Genomic DNA, 18,460 nt, shown 5'->3' on the forward strand with positions numbered 1-18,460 from the left:
AAACACACTAGATTTAGGTTTTATATTGTAAATTATATGTTTGTAGTTTCAAGAAATTTTAACGAGAGTTAGATCGAAAGAGAACGAGAGAGAATTTTAACGGTTATTAGGAGGGTATATCTAATTTCAATATTATAACATATATGTAAATAAACATTATTATTATTAATAATGGTACATACATACAATACCAATGTTCAACCTGAAATTGGCCAGGAATTTCAGTCCTTTTTTAGAAACTCTTGTCCTACATCGCTTTGAATAAATAATATTACGTTAATTGGAAAAATACATTACTGTTTAATGAAACGCTTTATTAAAAAATTTCTTTTTTCTCAAAATGACCAATTTCAATTTTTCGCCGACAATTTTCCAGGCTGGAACATGTTCCAAAATTCAGATCTTAAATTTTATATCGTATTTTCTATAGACGCGACTTTTAATTTTACAAGAATGTTTTTCATATTATGCGTTGTAACTCTCTGGTTTTTAAAAGATTCTATTTTGTATAACATGTTTCTAATTTAATAATAGTGTCTGGATCGTCTGGCAATACTAAAATTACTTAAAATATTTTGTTTATAGAGGTTCGTAATTAACTAATTAATATGTCATGATTTTTAGTAAATTAATATATAGGAGCTTGTAGTAAAATATCTAGGCGTTCTCGCCTATCAAAACTATTAAAATGTAGGAGTTTATTATAGAAAAAAATATGTAGGGGTTCGTAGTTTAATTCCACTTTCAACTGTTGTAACTTGGGCCCTAATTGACCCACAGTCCTGCTAAACCCTTTATTTTGTGGGCAATTTAACATGCCACAACACGATCTATTGCTCAATATTATGCACAGGATAGTTGCGATGAATTACAATAAAATTAAATCATGAGTCTAGGATTACAATTGTTAGCTTCAGTTAGCAGTTATATAAAATTTTATTCTAAGAACCTGACTCTTTTTAAGTGTTCGGAATATTTTTTCAAATGTTTCGTACTCTTTTACTTTGATAAACAAGTTGAACCCTATACTTGATGTGTTTTAGTACCCATAATATATTCAAAAGCTGCTCGTAAAAAATGGAGGTAGCGAAATAACATCTTTTTCTAAAATATTGGAATTATAACTGTAAAATTGAGTTAGATTGTAGAAAATGATCTTTTTGGGATAGTGCGCCATGTTAAGACTTCTAGCATCTCTTGCAAGTCCATAGATGACATTCAATCACAATCACCAATTATCTGCAAAATGGAGTAGGGGTACCTAAAGAAATATCTAGGAGTCGGTAGCCATTAAAAAATTAATAAATACGAACTCAACATCTTAAGAATATAAATTAAATATGTATAGGGAATCCTAGTAAATATCTGGAGGTTTGTAGTCCTGTAAAAAAATATTTTTTTATTTATAGGGGTTCGTAATTAACTAATTAATATGTCAAAATTTTTTGTATATTAATATATAGGAGCTTGTAGTAAAATATCTAGGCGTTCTCGCCTTGCCAATGCTTCTCGCCTAACAAAACTATTAAAATGTAGGAGTTTATTATAGAAAAAAATATGTAGGGGTTCGTAGTTTTATTCCACTTTCAACTGTTGTAACTTGGGCCCTAATTGACCTGCAGTCTTAATGAACCCTTCATTTTGTGGGTAATTTGATATGCCACCCTCGGATCCTCAATACTGTGTACCACATTCCAGGCAAATAAAATATTAAAGTTTTCCTTCGGATATATAATTCAATTATCTGCAAAATATAGTAGGGGTACCTAAAGAAATATCTAGGGGTTGGTAGCCATTAAAAAATTAATAAATAGGATGTCAACATTTTAAAGATATAAAAAAATATGATCCATTTTTTTACAGGCAGTTGGACCTTCGTCTTTTGCTATCAATTAAAGTACGAGTAATTTTTGAGGTCATATTTCGAATTTTTTAGTATTTTTAGTCGGATAAGTCCGTTTTTGGGTTTTACAGTCAATTGACAGGAAAATTACGAATAATTTTCTTTTTTTTTTCGGGCAGTTAAGTCCATTTTTCTTTTCCATATCATTTTCGGTACTACTAGACTATTCTTCCAGGCAATTAAGACTCATTATCGCGGTTTTATGTTACTGCCTGGAAAAATAAGGAAAATTGGTCATCCAGGCAGTTGACAATCATCATTCTCCTTCGTAGTTCCATAACTTGTTTAAGGCAATTATTGACGATAATATAATAACAGTTATCATTTTTGTTTTCCCTCGGGGAATTTACGTAAGTTTTTTTACTGTTTTACGTTGTTAGTGTTAGTTTTGAAAATGTTTACAGCGCATTACACTACGATTAATTTTCTCACTATTTTATTTTACTATCGGTTTTCCAATTATAAAGACTTTTTTTTTATAAAGAAACCCCGAATTTCCACGGTGTTTCCAAAATTTTAATAATCAGACGTTCATGTAATTCTCCACATCTTCCTATACATGTCACTTACTTAAAGAAATAACAAATAAACACCAAACAAATTAAATTTGTCGATTTTTTTTTTTAAAACAAGGAAAAAATACGAGGTTTGGAAAGTATTCCGGCAACATCGGCGGTAGGAAATAGTAGTTTTAGCGCCCCTATTAGTAATTCGAAACTACCGCCGGGTTCCTAAAAATAAACGCGGAGATTATTTATTTTTTTCTTGCATTCGGAGGCTTTTGCTCGGGGCGATTGCATTCATTACTTTCCGTTTTATAATGGGGCTTCCTTCCCTTGCCCTGATATATTTTAATGGGACGTACTACTGCATTTTGAATGTGAGCATGAAAGAGAAACAGGAAACGGGAATTTTACGTTTTTTTTTGAATATCGTGACTTGGCTTATTCAATATTTGTCACGATGCTTTCAGGTAAAAACGTTCATTTTTCTATGCCTGAATAGATTTTTTAATTCATTATTTTTAATATATTATTATTCCAATATATATTCTCTTTATCAGGCTTAATATATCACACTCCTGTGACAAAATAAAAAAATATCCTAAATCATTTTAGCATATTTTTTGCGACCTTATTATACAATTGATAAATAACCAAATATCTCAGTGCCGAGGTTCCCCTTTTTCTTGAATATCTTTATTTGCCCATAAAGTCTTTTTCAGGCAGGAATCGCTAGAGGGAGCGACGCGATATCGTCGCTTTTTCTTATATTTCCCGTATATACGACGCTTTTATTGAAAATTATTTAAATTAGAGAGGGTATCGGACGAACATTTATTTTTCGCTACCCCCTCCTCCTCGGGGATATATAAATGTTTTTTTTTACGCAATAAATGATTGTACAGCTGGTACGTATTTTAGTTAACACGCAAGGAAATTAAATGATCTTTATCTTTTTTTTTTTGGTCTTTTTGTTTTGTTTAAATTTTAATTAAAACGCGATATTTAGATGAAATTTATTTAATAAATATTTTAAGTGTTTAAAACGCTTCAACAAAATTACCGATGAAATAGACCCCTACTGTTTTTTTTTTAATAATTCTAATAAATCATGTAGTTCTCCATGAGATGCACATATCTTCTGTAAGTTATTATTTCCACAGAGTACCGTTAAACCCTTAGAGGGGTTAGGATATTACAAGATTCTTAAATTTTCAACGTCAAAAAAATACTTCTCGCATACTAACAACTAAAAACTATACAGCTCAAGTGCACGTAAACTCTAATTAGAGACCGTTATCTAATTAAGACCCGTTAAATTTCATAAAATTTTCAGACTCGTTGCGACCTGTATCGAGTCCCGTGTACAAACATCGAAGACAAATTTTTTTTTGACTTTTAAGGCGTTTTGTCCAAAAAAACAAGGCAACTGCAAATTCGTAAATAACTAAGTTGTAGCCCCATATTTCTAGATTATAAAAAAGGTAAACATCGTTTTTCTGGCCTAAATAGAACCAAAGTTATAAGCACATTTGTCCGACAGGTCCCAATTTTCTTAGCTTACCTTGAAATCAATTTTAATAACATATTAATTTTTTTTGGGCCTTTGTGTTTTGTTGAAAATAAAGTTAATTATAACGTGAGATTTAGATTAATATTATTTATTTTAATTTACATTGACTATTGTTTATATTAGTTTTTTTTTAAAACGTTTTTTTTTAAACCGGAAAAAAACCGTTTTAATTGGAAAAATTGCTTTTTTCGTTTTTTTTTATAGCTAGCTATAAATAAAAATTTTCACCTTCAGAGTTGTCATTTTGACCACTAGATGCCTATACTAATTATACAAATTATACATCAAAAAAATAGAGAAACTGGACAATATATTGGGCAACAATTCGTTAATGTTATTCATGATGTTGGAAGCGCAAATGTTTTGTTAATAGTCACAGATAATGCTAGCAATATGAGAGTTGCATGGAATATGGTCAGATCTGAGTTTCCTCACAACTTTACGATCGGATGTGTTGCTCACGGGCTCAGTTTATTAGCAAAAGACATTATGAGGATTCCTCGGCTATCCGATTTAAGAAATAAGGCAGTTTACAGGCATTGTAAAAAACATTAAAAACAAACGAATATCCCTTGCAGTATTTCGCAAAAAACCAAAGGAAAAATATGGAAATAAAGCCGTTGCTTTAAAAATGCCAAATCCAACCATATTTGCAGGAGGCGAGATTCTTTTCAGCTGCCTTACAAGAAACTGTAATTTCGGAGGACGTCAAAATAGAAGATTCAGTACGAAGAGAAATCCTTGGCGATACGTTCTGGTAAGATATTACTATAGCAGGAGAACTTCTGAAGCCTATTGCCAGGGGTATAAAAGTTTTAGAGAGAGATTCTCCTAATTTATAACTTGTTCCAAGAGTGTTAATGGACATAAGAGTTCAAACAATCAATAGCCTAAAAAGGCATTCATCATTAATAAATAGCAGTACTTAGTACTACAGTACTGAAACAAGTAGCAAAAAGAATTGACTTTTGCTGTAAGAATCTACACAAGGCCGCTTATTTTGTAGATCCTTGATTTAGAGGAGAGGATCTTTTAGACGAGGATTGCCTGGACTGCCTTAAAGTTATTAAACATATTTCAAATCATATTGATCTACCAGCTGATAAGGTGATATGCCAACGCGGCTATATATAAATCAAAATCAGGTTTTTACAGAAGACCAATTTTGTGGGAAGTTGCAAGTCAAAACGATTGTGATCCAGTATCATGGTGGAAAGGTCTCTGTGCAAACCAACTACTGCAACCAATAGCAACTCGGTTACTACAATTAATCCCATCATCGGCAGCCTCTGAAAGAAACTGGTCAACATATCAACTTATTCACTCAAAAAAAAAAGAAATCGATTGTTAGGTAAACGAGTGGAAAAATTAGTAGCCGTTAGAAGCAACCTGTACCTACCCGATGAGAACATCAAAAAAAATATTCCAGCGCAGATTGCCTGTATTACTTACAAATGGAGGTCGCTTCTTTGGTCATCGATTATGATGATGATGATGACCAATTACTCTGTCAATATACCTCAAACAAAGCCCCTAATCTTGAAGATTCATTTGATTCAGAAGATTCAGAACTAGAATCTAGTTTTGAATGTTCTGATTCTGATGAATCTTCATAATTTAATTAATTTACTTATTTCTTATTTTTGGTTGTAGTTCCTGTTATGATTCTCTCTAGATTGCATTTTAAGTTTTTGTTTTTTGTCGTTTAGTTGCTTTTGTTGTAAAGAGTTTAATAAAAAAAAATTGAAAAAAATATTGTGCCGAATGAGCATATATCAATTTATCAAATATTTTTGAGAAGACAGGATTGAATTAGTCACTTTTTAAAAAAATTTAGGTTGGGAAATTCGCCTTGCCCACATAAGCTATCTATTACCTTACTATCAAACGTACTATTTACTACCTTAAGATAAAGCAGGACAAACTTCCTGCGTACCTGTAGAAGGATCCTATAGATTTCCTGCGAGGTCAAGGGTTTTTTGGGAAAGGGTATTACTTGTGTAGTTAAAATTGATTATTGATTCACAGACCTTTGAATCTAAAAACGCATGTAAGCTTTGCAGCTTGGTGATGATTCAATAAAAACATTGATTTTTTCAAAATTGTTTTTTTAGCATGCAAACAGTGGTGAGGGTGGTGTTGAGTTAATATATGCCAGTCTAATTTTAACAAAAAAGTTAGTCCAACATCAAGTAGGAGTGAAATGATTAAAACGTTAGGCTCTAATATGAAAAAAAATTATCGTTCCTAATAAGTTATACTAATCCTATTCCTGTTGTTGTGTGATGCGCAAGCGTCGGCATTTATTTAGTTAAAACTATATATAAAAGAACTCCTATTTCAGAATAACATTTAAATGCTACGAGTGGGTGTAGGTCCAATTAGGTTTACTCAGAAAAATCCTAGAATTGATCGCTTTTAAAAATAGCCCTTGCGTAATTTTTTACTGGAAATATAATGGTTAAACAAACTCTCTCCTTCTTCAACGTTAAGTGGAGAAGGAAGGAGAGGGTTTAATTCAAATTCACAAGGGAATTCTTCAAATTTGGGGGTGGCTCATGGGGCTAAGCAAATTTCGATAGTTTTCTCCCAAAATTCAAAAAAAATATGAAAAGTTGAAATAAACCTGTCGACTCTTTTTTAGCTGCTTTTTTTCAACTAATTCAATGGTGGAATCGAATTCTTAGTCCTAGCAGCCATTTTTCTAAAAAATCAAATTTTTTTCAAAATAATTGCATTGACATGGTGCTCTTTTACAGCTACTTTTTTCTATATAGTCCAATGATAAAACTGATTTTTTAATCCCTGTAGTCATTTTTCTAAAAGTTCAAAATTTTTGTAAAAAATCAAAATAATCTTGTTGACATGGTACTCTTTTTTAGCTACTTTTTCCTAACTAATCCAATAGTGAAATCAAATTTTTATTCCTATACTTGGGTTACCGAACAGATGGAGTGGTCACGTGATCGTTCTGCGCCGGAGGTGTGGCCTAGAGCCTCGATAGGGTTCATGACTTGGGGTTTTATTTAATTTTATTAGTCGAGTGGCTTTAGATCGTTTTGGTTGAATTTTCTGCTATTCGAATATTTGAATTTTCGCAATATTGAAAAGTTCAGATTGTGTTTATTTTTTTGTTAACAAATAATGGCTGACGCGCCACGTAGACTCCCCCCCCCAAGAAAAGAGTACGAACACATTTGACCATTGCTGAAAAGGAAGTGATTATGAACATATATAAAACATGTGATAACGAGCATCCAGCATACAACAAAGTGCAAAAAGTCCAGTTTACAGCAGAAGCAGCAGGTAATAAATATTTTTAATATACAGTGTGTCCCAGGATGAGCGAATTTATACGTGAAAAAGACAAAAAATGTTGTGGTTAAAATTTGACCGTTTGGCATCCAACCCTGCTTGATTAAAAAATTAAATTTAGCATATTTTTATTTTTTAAAAATCAAGCCTTGGTATGAGCATTTTTAAAATTTTATGAGTAGGTAAAGTAGTATTTCTAGGTATGATCTAAAAAAAGTTTATAAAAGAAGGTTGTTTAGAATACAAAATTATGCCCGAATACCGCATTTCAATACACGTTTTGTGTACCAATGAATTTTTTTAGTCATATTTAATTATCAGAGATTGAAATTTGTAAAAATCAAAGTAGGCCTATGGTTATGAAATTCGGTATTCGGGCATAATTTTGCATTCTAAACAACTTTTTCTTATAAACTTTTTTTACATCATGCCTAGAAATACCACTTTACCTGCTCATAAAATTTTAAAAATGCTCGTACCAAGGCTTGATTTAAAAAAAATAAAAATATGCCAAATTTCATTTTTTAATCAAGCAGGGCAAGACAAATTTTTTCGTCATTATCACGTATAAATTCGCTCATCCTCACCTATCCCTTTTCGGTAAACCGCAATATACTAGCATAACTTTGCATAACAAAATACTTAAAAGGGATTATTATATCATTACCTGGCACAACCTCAAAATCGGTTTGGACCCATTTTACAGGCGACCGTATTATATTTAAAAAAAAGCTGCTTACAAAGCAAAGCTGTACGGTAAAATAAGTGGGCATAATTCTCCTCGTCTACATCTGCCAAAGTTGCATCGATGGGCGGGTCTATATTTCGCGCACATCATTTACTCCATCTGTTCGGTAATCCGACTATAGAAGCCGTTTTTCCAAAAAATCAAATTTTTGGCAAAAATCAAATTAATTGCACTGAGATAGTACTCTTTTTTTTTAGCTACTTTTTTCCATATAATCCAATGATATAATTGATTTTTTAATCGCCATAGCCATTTTTCTAATAAATCAAAATTTTGATAAAATTCAAAATACTCTCATTGACATGGTACTTTTTTTTAGCTACTTTTTCCTAACTAATCCAATGGTAAAATCGGAATAGTAAAATCCTGTTGATATGGAACTTTTTTTTGGTTACTTTTCCCCAACTAATCCAATGATGAAATTAGATTTTTAGTTCTTGCAACAATTTTTTCCCAAAATCAAATTTTTGTCAAAAATCTAAATAATTCCATTGACATGGTCCTCTTTTTTAGCTACTTTTTCCCAACTAATCCGAGGGTGAAATTAGATTTTTATTTCTTGCAGCCATTTTTTCACAAAATCAAATTATTTGCAAAAAAATTTGCAAAATTTTTTTGTTGATAAAAATTAAAATTATTCCATTGACATAGTACTCTTCTTCAGTCAATTTTTTTTCATTTAATCCAATAATTGTGAGTATTCGTGAGCATCATTCTTGTAAATCCGTTGTCGTTAATATTTGTGCTGATTTTCTCAAAGCTATCGACTGCGATAATCTTGTTTTAGCGGTATTTTTAGATTTAAAGAGAGCCTTCGAAACGATAGATAGACAAATTTTAATTACCAAACTACAGCAATTAGGAATTAGGGATAATGCTTTGAGTTGGTTTAAGTCGTATGTGTCCAACAGAGTTCAACGTGTAATATTTAAAAATAGTATATCTCAGTGTGTTTCTGTTAATTATGGTGTGCCTTAAGGAACTGTTGATTATGGTGTGCCTGGTATTATTTGCAGATGATACAATGGTGTATATTATAGGCAAAAACTTACAGCAAATGCACATCGACCTAAAAAATGAATTGAATAGTTTATTTGTCTGGCTTTGCACTAACAAATTGAAGTTTTGCATATTTGGCAAAAAGTCACGACTTAATCAAATAGACATGGATAGTGTGAGCATTACTGTAAATGGGGATAGCATTCTTTATGAGAGTGAAATTAAGTATTTGAGTACTATTCTAGATGCCAATGTAAACTTTTGTGCACATGCAGACTACGTCATGCGAAAGTTCTCCAAAAAAGTTGAATTTATCACCAGAGTGGGAAGAAACCTCTCCATGAGCACAAAGTTGCTTTTGTTTAATAGCATTGCACTTCCGCATTTGCAGTATTGCTCCACGTTGTTGTTTAATCTGCCACAATATAAAATACACCAGTTGGAAGTAATACACAATATAGCTATGAGACTGATTTTAAAATGTGATCGATATACACCAATTAAATGTATATTAAGTGTCCTAAATATGAACATATAAAGTTTCATGTCTATTTGTTTATATTTAAATTGAAACATCGTTTGTTACCCAGCTATATCTGTGATAAGTTAGAATCGTTTGAGAATGTACACACATACAATACTAGACATCGTCAAGATTTCGCCATAGTGGGGATAGGTGGAACACTGTTCAGTTACTTAATTCGATTTTATTTAGAGGCTCAATAGAATTTAATAACTTGCCTGTGATAATTTTTCCTGAGAAATCCAATAGCAAAATCAAAATTTCAGTACCATCAACTCTTGCCGCAAAACCTCTTCCATGCTTAATTTTCCAAACGTCCGCCATTTTAAATTATCAAAATTAGCCTGCCGCGCCCAAATTTTGTATTAAAATAGGAAACCCTTTAAGCAAGCAACTTTATGACCATTTTATCCTTTTAAAGTAAGAAATACATGTTATAATAATTTTTTGAGTATTTACCTGAAAAGCACTAAGAAAAGGTTTTGGAATTAATTAAAACTGTAGAAAAATCGTCAGTTGAGGGCCATAATAAAAGGACTTATAATAAATAAGTGATTGCTCCTTAAATGTGTTATTTCTTTTCCTAACTACAAATACTGGCTTAAAAAGGATGTTGTTCGAAACACGCATTACCTAAAGGTGTTTCCATAATTTACCAAGCAATAAAAAATTTTCAACCGATTTAAATTAATCAAGCGGACCCTGCGTTTAAATTGAACGCACATTGAAATGCAATAGCCCCGACCGAAAACACATTCCGTCGGAAATGAACTAACAAACTCCATTAGGTAAATCGAGCCCCATACATGTAGGGATATTTTTTTAAATGAATTTATTGCTTTAAATGGGGTACAATTTCAAAATAAAATATTGATTTAATATATAGGAACAGGGTGCTTTGAAATGATTCTGTATATAATGAAAGGAGTCACTCTTATTAAAATTCAACCCTGATAATTATTGCAATTTAAAATTCATTCAGTAAAACGCATATAAATATTTCGCAGAAACAAAAAAAAATCCAATTTACGGTCGAGGGTTTTTAATTTCGCCCGGAAAAAAATTATTTATCGGCGCATTTATCGGGGTGCAAATATGTGCGGCCCTAATATACCCATTCAATTTCCGCGACAAATTAAATTTCGTTAACGCAAAAATGTAACGTTAACGCAACAAAAAAAAAATCCACAAAAGTAAATTCAGCCCGATTCGATGATTTCCATACGAATGTAGTAAATCCGTTCTGGATGTAAATGAAATCAGTCCCCGGGGATTCCAAATACGATCCTGCCGGAAAACGTTACAGATCAGTGTCATGGAGTCCGGAGGGTCCGGATGTTACCTTACCAATTTGTCTTTCGATTTCTTAAGCAGTCGATTCTGTAAGATTCATTTTATACACTTGTTGAATTTTTCAGTCTTATTTTCTTATGTTTAATAAGAGTGTTTGTGATTCTGTATCCGTTATTGTCAGTCCAGTTGGAGACATGTTAAAAAAGTTGGAACTTTTTAAGAATCATAAATAAATTAACCTGAACTAGTTAAGAAAAGATCTATATATAATATAGTAAACCGACAATCTGTTCGCAACTATAGTAAAGATAAATATAAAGCAAAATTTATGAAAGATAATTTGGAAAGGTGGATTTTTGGGTTGGGTTGGTCTATTTCCCCTATAACTTTTAGGCTTTTTGCAATAAATAGATGTCACTATTTAATATAAATCGGTACTATTTGTCATATTTATTTTTTTATCAGTGCCCAAGTTTTTTTTAATGAATACAATGAACCATAAACTTCTGATTTTAAAGATTATAATTAACAAAAAAAAAGAGCAGAAAGCACGTATTTAAATCCCGAAAATGTACAGTAAAAAATAGTGTTAAAATCTACTTACCTACATATATTTATGTTTAAAAAGTGAACCTAAGTCCAATCATGACATAAGCAAACATTATGAACTGTTGCGCTTTACATGTACCTTATAAGATTTTATTTTATTATTTTTTTTTAACACTACAATTTAAGGGACAAAAGAAAACAGCTTCTAAATACACTTATCGGCGACTGATGTTGAAATATATCAAGCTAAGCACCAATAATACCAATAATTGCCGGAATGTTTTTAGCGACATTCTTTAAGAGAGTAGTTTTTGTTTTATTGTGTAATAAGAATTATGTGCCTACATTGGTGGGTTAAATTCATGCTTATAGATGTACAGCACTTTAAAAACTCGGAAAAATAATTTCTCGACCTCGTGGGTCGAGAATGGGCATTAAAAATGCGAGATCTCAGCTATTATGAGAGCTACGACCTTGCGGAAAGTCTCGTTGGATTTCGAATAATAAAAACTAAGAGAAAACCGTTGGAATTTTTTAGATAGTACCCATAGAAGCCGAGATATCGACTTTCAAAGTTAGAGATTTTTCATTTTTCGGGTACTAAAATAAGCATGGAAGAGGTTTTGCGGCAAGAGTTGGTGGTACTGAAATTTTTATTTTGCTATTGGATTTCTCAGGAAAAATTAGCTAAAAAAGAGTACTAGGGTTACCAAAATTAAAAGATTCATTTTATTATTTGATTAATTGGAAAAAAGTACCTAAAAAAGAGTATTATGTCAATGGGATTATTTTGATTTTTGCCAAAAATTTGATTTTTTAGGAAAATGACTTCGGGGATTAAAAAATCAATTTTATCACTGGATTACATGGAAAAAAGTAGCTGAAAAAAAGTATCATGTCAGTGCAATTATTTTCATTTTTGCCAAAAATTTGATTTTCGTAAAAATGGCTGCAAGGAAAAAAATCCAATTTCGCCCTTGGATTAGTTGGAAAAAAGTAGCGAAAATAGAGTACCATGTCAATTCAATCAATAAAAATTTAATTTTTTCAAATTCACACTAACTATACCAGTATGAAACAAAACAAAGGTAAAAACACAAAGTCACGGTCTCATCAAAAAAGTCCTTTTTACCGAATTTTCTTGTTTAATTATTATTTGATTAATTGGAAAAAAATTGGCTGAAAAAGAGTACTATGTCAATGAGAGTATTTTGATTTTTACCAAAAATTAGATTTTATGAAAAAATGGCTGCAAGGATTACAAATTCGATTTCATCATTAGATTAGTTGGAAAAAAGTAGCTAAAAAAAATTACCAAGTCAACAGGATTATTTTAATTTTTACTAAAATTCTGATTTTTTAGGAAAATGGCTACAGGGATTAAAAAACCAGTTTTATTAATGGATTATATAGAAAAAAGTAGCTAAAAAAGACTACCCTGTCAGTGCAATTATTTTGATTTTTACCAAAAATTTGATTTCACTATTGGATTAGTTGGGAAAAAGTAGCTAAAATAGCATGGTACTCTTTCCATGTCAATTCAATAAAAATTAAATTTTTTCAAATTCACACTAACTATACCAGTATAACTATACTACTATAATTAAATAAAAATTTACCACTATAAGTGGTTATATAAGTAAGAAAATTCGGAAAAAAGTCCTTTTTCGACCTCATTTTTGAGCATCAAAAATGCTAGATCTCAGCTATTACGAGAGCTACGACCTTGTGAAAGGCTCATTGGATTCAGAATGACAAAACTAAAAGAAAACCATTAGAATTATCCATATAGACCTCATAGAAGCCGAGATATCGTTCTCTAAAATTAGGGATTTTTAATTTTTCGGGTATACCTCCCCGTATCGAATTTTTTCACTAAAAATTGAATTTTTTCGAATTGTAATCAATACCAGCGCTTTTTTCCCATTACCTATATCACGAAAATATCGGGTTATAATGAGATTTCAGCGTTTTTCTAAATCCTAAGAAGATTTTGAAAAAAAATTTTTTTTTTTGATAATTGATTGATTTTTTCTCTAATTATAGGAAAATTATAGGAATTATAAGACACAATAACTCAAAGTTGGGTTAAAGCTTCGGGGTTGGGGAGGTGGTCTGGGCTCTAATCGGCGTAAGGCTGAACGGTCCCTAGCACACCTCTCGGGTAGTTTCTTGGACCTGCACGGAGACCTTTTTGTTTTTCTTCTTGGCTAGCACCAACTACCAAGACTACAGGATACTCCCATCAATGATCGGGAGTATGCAGGCCTAGCCTGCATCCTACACGCGGTAACCCTGTTGAAACTAAATCCTGTAGATCTAGACTGGACGTCGATAAACTCCCCGGCAATAACACTTGGGATTGTTGGACTAGAGTCACACCTTTCTTTCGCTATTCTTGGGTGTGCCTCTGCTTTTTCTTCCTTTTGCTTACTATCTGCCGCCCTCGGCCTGCTGTTCTTCTTTCTTAGTGTTCGTCTTTTCCTGCGTGTCTTCTTCTCTTCTTTAGCCCAATCCAAGGTGTGTAGGCAACGTGCCGAGGGATGCATGGCCGTAGGTCAAAACACGGTCGCTGACGTTCCCTCTGGAATACCGGGCGAGTATCCAGCCTTTCCCAGGTAAACGGCTCTGCCTGGGTGGACCGCTATTCCGATATACTCGTGGTCACTGGCACTTAAGAAGCCATCTCCATACTATCGGTATTGCGGACACATTAAATTAAATGCTTAAAGTATCCTCTGTGCATGTTGACCACGATAATTAATTATTAATAATTAATTAATTAATTTAATTACTACTAAATTAGTGAGAATAATAAAAGTGATTTTTGTTTTATAAGTCATTTTTCTCTTGTTCATGTTATTGCCTTGACGTTATTTGCAATTGGGTATTGTATTATTATTGTTATTTATTTTATGGAGATTACCATGAAAAACTGGCTAAAATTTTCATAAAATAAAAAAAAAATAATAAAATGAAAATAGTAAAATGAAGCACCCTGGTAGGGATTTTATTTTTCTGCACCAAAAAGGCCCGTGTTTTTTTTTTAATAATAAACAAAATATTCAGAACATTTTTTTTAAAGCGCACTTTTTGTTGCGTAAAGACTATTCTAATTGGTGATTTTTTCTTTTTTTCAAATGGCATGCTTAAGCAACACACTATGGTTAAATAAACGTTTATTTTTGATTTAATTTAACTATAAATATCAGTTAAAATGTTCTTCACGTGATATATGTACGTTGACGAATTTAATATTATGTTTATGTTTTATTCACGTTTAATAAGAAGGTTTATTACATATTAACAACAAGAATATAAAATAATTTCATTAAGTTAAACGTTTAATTATGGTTTCTTGTATACTATTCTACAGATGTTTATAAAATGCGTTTAATGGAATGAGATTTTTTAAAAAAATCACTTACTACCAATGTAGATATTTTTTTAAATTTGCAGATATGTTTAATACTTCAGGAGGCATTTTTCGATGTACAAAGAAAAACAATAATTTTTACCGTTTTTTTTTTACTTTTTAAATCCTTGTTTAGTTTTAAGCAAATTGATATCGTTGATTTTTTTTTATTTGTATATCTTATTTGGTTTAATTATTGTTTCATACACGTTAATTTATTTTCTGTTATTTTCTAGATTTCTTTGTGTATGGTATTCCATATATGTGATATCGAAGTAATTTTATCGTTAAAATTGAATCTAATAACGTAGTTTGTTTATTTAAATTTGATATAATTATATATGTACATGTATATTAATAAATATTTAATCCAAAAACAGTGCTATTAGATTAGATTTTATAGACGAAAAACGGCGATTTTTCAAAAGAATTTCATACTGGGTAAATGTTTGGGGTGGGTGAGGGGATTAAGGGTTGTTTAAATAAAAAAAACAAGGTTTCTGCAGAAAATATATATGCAATAATTAATTTAATAAGACTGTTTATTTAAATTTAATTTAATGTTATATGATTAAAAAAATTGAAAAATCGCATTTATTCTTGCATCTAATAAAAAACGGGACATGAGATACATCGTGGAATTCGTAATAAAAAATGTAAATCAGATACGGGATATACATTTTTTCCGGGCCAAATAAAAAAAATAAACTTGATGATGGTTTCTCAAAAACGAAACGTCGGATATAAAATCTAAAAACGCCTTCACGTAGCTCTTAAAAACTGCCAGTGAAAAACTGTTGTTAGTTTTTTTTTATATCTTTTAAAACAAGATCAAAAAAAAAAAAATCGATTTTGGCAAATTTCCGTTTTTTCCGTATTTAGAATTTTCTCAACGGCATTTAAATACGCTTCAAAGTACGCAACTTTTTTCTAATTTAACCTAAGCAGCAATTTCAATAGGTACTGAGATTCTTATGCTTAGGATCCTTATCATGGACACCCCGTATAATTTTATATATTTCCACCCATTTCCTATATAAGGGTTTCATTTATTTACATAGTATGTTTGGATGGTCTGGAAATGGTGTTTTCCTGGTCCAATTATACCAGAAAAACATCACTTTGTTTCAATACTGTTCTAATTATTAAACTGAGATAATGATATGTAATTGAGAATCCAGCTTTCCACCCATTTCCTATATCAAATCAAAAGTAATTGTTTGCCATAAAGAGTCAATACATCCCTACAAACAAAATAAAGATAATATATTTAATATTTTAAATTACATCTTCTCCCGTCAAAAAGATATGTCCAGCGATTTTCAACAACCGATACTCTTTAGCTACTGATAAAAGAAGCCAAGAGTGGGACAAACCCGTCAACTTAAAGTTAATTAATAAGGAAACTAATAGAAAAAAACACAAAAAAAAATCATCAAACTAAATAAATTATTACAGAAAGAATAACAATTTTTAATATTTTTTTATTTATAGTATAATTTTTCCATAATAATTAAATATAAGCCTGAGGCTAGAGGGAGACAAACGATGGACGGTCCAGACAGTTTCTGATAATGTTTACTTATATGTAGTTTAGGTCAAAAAGCGAATGCGTGCACCTTTATTGTTAAAAAGACAAAGAGAAGAAAAACCAAAAACAAGAGTAAAACAAAAATGTATGTACATATTAGTTAGTTGCGAGCCTATAGTTGAGTCTGCAGAAGCATTAATTTCCGATGCTTTTTAAAACTATTTAATGTAAAATATTTTATGGTATTTGGAAGACAATATTGACCAATTAACCAACCAGTAATCATGCTTAAGTACAAGGCCCATCAGACATTATTGAACTCCTGAATAAATTTATAATTAATCTAATGATCACTTGTGATTTCTGTTACATTTTACTAAAAATTAATGAAATTACTGATATTTGTTTGTAACTTGTAACTTGTTTGTAAATTATTTTTTTTTTTACTTTATATTTTTACTAGAAATTTTCATCCTCGACATTTCAACGTGTGTTTGTACAGAGTGTTACAGAATAAGACGAGGGTGAGATTCTTAAGGGTGTTAATCCTTAGGTGATTTTAAAAAGATTTTTTTTTATAAAATTAATACCATGCATGACAGCAGACTAGCTACGTAAACGCCTTGTCAATTTTTTTGATTCCGAAATTTTCTGCAAAAAAAAAAACGTTTTTCTTTAATTCTACCCTTAGCCCCCCGCCCACCCCACACAACTTGCCAGTAAGAAGTTGTTTTCAAAAATCATTGTTTTCCAAAAAAAATATGCATGAATAACAACTGCTTTCGTCCTTAATATCTAATATATTAACACAGTTTGTTTATTAAACTTGATATAATTATTTATATCTATATTAATAAATATTTAATACAAAAACAGTGCTATTAGATTGGATATAGAGGACAAAAAACGGTGATTTTTAAAAAAAAAATCTTACTAGGCAAATGTTTGGGGTGGGTGGGGGGTGTAAGGGTTTTGTTGATGAAAAACAACGTTTTTGCATATTTTTTATTTTATTGTATTTGGAAGGTCATTCCAAATCTTAAACGCCCTGTATGTAAATGATTTTTGAAAGTTTGTCGTCCGGTGACCTTCTTCTAGTATTGGGGATGTTAAAAGAGAATCTGATGAATGTATTTTGTAATTTTTGAATTTTTTTTGATATAAACTTGTTATAGAGTTGGAGTATATTACATCTCCATAATCAAATAATGATAAATTTAGAGTATCACAACGGAAGTATTTAATTTTTGAGAGTAGACAGTTTTTTAGGTGCTAGTAAGCTGTTTTTAATTTATTATTGATGTGTGTTTCAAATTTTGTTGTTTCGTCAACAATTATGCCCAGGTTTTTTCACTTCCGATTTAAAAGAAATGGGTTCGTTATTTAAGATAATTGACATATTATTTTTCAGGTACTCCCTTACTTTGGCTTATAAAAATTGCCTGGGATTTCGTAGCATTGATCATTGGCATAATTAAATATTCTCGTTAAATTTTGATATATTTTAAGATTACAGTCTGTCGGATCTTCACGGTTAATTGACATATAAAGTTGCGAATGGTCTGCATATTGATGTAGTGTGCTATAAAAAAGACAGCTATGCATGTCTGCTAATAAAATATCATGGTTTCACTTATTTAATAGTGTTTGGAAATAGTGTTAATTATACCAGGAAAACATCACTAGAGATAGGGATATACGAATTAAACGGTAATTTTTTAGGAACAGCTCCATCTATTTCAATCAAACAAACCCAGATAGAAAAGATGGATGATGGAAGAATCCTCTCGTTAAAGAAACCGCTCCTCTCGGTTAAATCAATTGTACATAAAATTGAACATTGTATGCAATTCCGTTAAAACGAACGCATTACAGAAAATAGGTAGCAACTCTTAAGAATTACGTCACGCCGCCGGGATTTAAAAGCATCATTTTAACCGTGCAACATTAACCGACCCGACCGGGTTTCTGAAGAGAAATCTTTTAAAATTCACCGGCAGCAGAACAATGAAAACAACGGGCCTCGGAGGTCTAACTAAGCTTAAATCTTTATAATTCGGTCTGGATCAAACGCCCGCGTCTTTTCCATACAATCAATTACATCCGGC

This window comes from Anthonomus grandis, chromosome 14, assembly GCF_022605725.1.
Source record: "Anthonomus grandis grandis chromosome 14, icAntGran1.3, whole genome shotgun sequence".
In the NCBI taxonomy this organism is placed as follows: Eukaryota; Metazoa; Arthropoda; class Insecta; order Coleoptera; family Curculionidae; genus Anthonomus; species Anthonomus grandis.